The sequence below is a fragment of the Triticum dicoccoides genome, chromosome 5B (genome assembly GCF_002162155.2).
Source record: "Triticum dicoccoides isolate Atlit2015 ecotype Zavitan chromosome 5B, WEW_v2.0, whole genome shotgun sequence".
Classification (NCBI taxonomy): domain Eukaryota; kingdom Viridiplantae; phylum Streptophyta; class Magnoliopsida; order Poales; family Poaceae; genus Triticum; species Triticum dicoccoides.
Genome location: NC_041389.1, coordinates 38,665,882 through 38,668,548, shown reverse-complemented (window position 1 = coordinate 38,668,548; position 2,667 = coordinate 38,665,882).

Here is a 2,667-nt window from a genome sequence, read left to right as displayed (position 1 = left end):
GGTATCTCTTCGTTGTTTCGTTGCGCAACCAGGAGAAGTTTCAATGGTGGCCTTGATGGCTAACTAGAGATCTCTAGAGGTCACCACAATAGCAAGATCCACTACCAAGGTGGCGACCGCAACACTGCTTCATGCATGGGGCGTAAACTTGTATTATCTCCTTATCCGGTTTGGCTCAACAACAACAAAATTGCAATGTCTCTGTTTGAAGGCATTACTTCGTGTTGATACTATAGCCTTCATTAATTAGTTGGACTCCGCATCCGGAACACTTGCCTTTTTTTGAAGTTGGACTTTACAACGTCAGCACAAGTGTCTACTATTTCTTGAAAAAGTTTGTTACGGAAGAATCACAGCTTAGTCATATGTGTTTTTAGTCATTTCATGTACTCTTTGTGTGAGATGTTCTTTCTTGTTTGCCTTACATTTTATTATTTAGTAGTATGATCAATATGTGCAACCACACCTAAAAAGGCTGGGAGGATAAGATTCTTTTGCAAAAAATACACATGGTGTATCATTATGTACTTATATTCAAATTAAAAATAACTATTTATGTTTGTGATTTTACAACACATACTAAATCACATCCATCTAGTAATTTTTGGGCAAAATTTGAACTTATGAAATAAAGCATGCCTTACATTTTGGCCAAAGTTTTGATCAGATAAAATAAAGCGTGCCTTACATTTTGGAAGATGATGTCGCTTATAATAAATATGTGCTAATTCCCATAAATGTCTCTGCTGAGAATCTCTCAAGTCTACCAAGAGACATTGGATGCAATCAAGGAAGCTTCCCCTTCACATAATTGGGGCTACCTTTAAGTGCTCATAGATTGAAACTGGAAGACTTCACTCCAATTTGTCAACAAATTGAAGGAAGATTGAATGGTTGCTCAATCTTACTATCCTATGATGGCAGATTTCTCCTCATTAAGTCAGTCTTCTCTACACTTCCCATCTTCTTCATGAGTACATTAGCACTGTGAGTAGGCATCACATATCAAATTAAGAAGTATTCGAGACATTTCTTTTGGAGAAAATATGGAAAAGAACAAGTTTTGCCTGCCCTAATTTCATGGAGAAAGGTTTGCCAACATAAAGTGCAAGGGGGACTTGGAATGCTGGACATAACATTGCAAAATAAAACTCTCATGATGAAAAACCTTCACAAGTTCTTCGAAAATGAAAACCTGCGTTGGATCAAATTGATTTGAGATACTTATTATAATACTCATCTACCAGGACAAATAATGGAAGGCTCTAGTTGGTGGGAAAGTCACTTACAACTTACCCTATTTAAAAGGCAGTACATTTGCAAAATGGGAAATGCCAATTCTATTCTGCTTTACCATGACAATTGGTTGGGTGAGTCATTGATAAGGAAATTCCCATATCTCCACTCATATGTGAGAAATGATTAGAAGTTTTGATGTAGGGTAGAACCCTAGATGCCCGATCTTTCACGATTGGAGGGGATCCTACAAAGAACATGAAGAACACGAGGATAAATCATGAGGGAAATATGACAGAATCACTCAAACCAACAAGATTCGGTCACACATACGCTAGATCCTCGGAACACAAAGAGAGATACACGATTCAAAGTCAACAAAGGACGATACAAAGGGTCTTACCCGTGAGGAGGTCTTGAAGGGTCTTCCCGTGATGGGGTCTTGAACCCTCTTGGGGGATCTTCTCCGAAGAGGCGCTCGTCTTCGATGGAGAATTAACCAAGTGGACGAGCAAAGCTCTATCTATAATATGAGCTATCACAATGCTAACCCTAATACAGAGCTAGGGGACAAGTATATATAGTCCAACGGGTAAGTGGGAGATACATAGGGTGAAACCCCTTTCACTGCGTGCAGGCAGGGCGGTTGTACCGGTCATGGGGGCGGTTGTACAGTTGGGAGCTCAGGTGCTAGTTCCGGGAGGTGTTCGCGGAAGGGGGTAGCCGTTGTACCAATGTTTGGAGCAGTTGTACCGGTCCTCTGGCTGTTATGGAGATAAACCGGTGCTGTACCGGCCTTGCACCACTCGATTACAAAAGCTGGACCGGTAGTTGGGCGGTAGTCGAGCGATTGTACCGCTCGGCCGATACATGGGCAGTTGTACCGGTCCTTTTGGGCTGGGCAGATTGTCTTCATGCTCTTGGTGTCCATCTTGCACCATAACTTCTCCTTGGTTGCTTCCTTGGTACCTAAGCACACAAAGAATCTCCGTTTGAGGTAGTAGCCATGTCTCAAGTGGGTCAAAGGGGAGTTCAACAAGGAGAGAGTTAACCTCGTTTTCGATAGCTCTCGCACAGTCTCTTGTCATTGGTCCAAGTGGTGTCGTGGGAGACGAAGGTAGGTCCATGGGGCTGACCGTAGGATGGTCCGCATCATCTCCCTTCCCTTGGGAAAGATCCGACCTCGGATCGAAATCCTCATCACCATGGTACGGGGAGAGATCTTTGACGTTGAAGATGTCGCTCACGGAGTATTTGTCGTGTGGGATGTCGATCTTGTAGGCGTTGTTGTTGTAGCATTCCAGCACCTTGAAGGGTCCATCGGCTCGTGGTAGGAGTTTGTACTTGCGTTCGTCAGGGAAGCATTCCTTGCGAAGGTGTAGCTACACAAGATCTCCAATGTTGAATATCATGGGTTGCTTGTTGATGTTG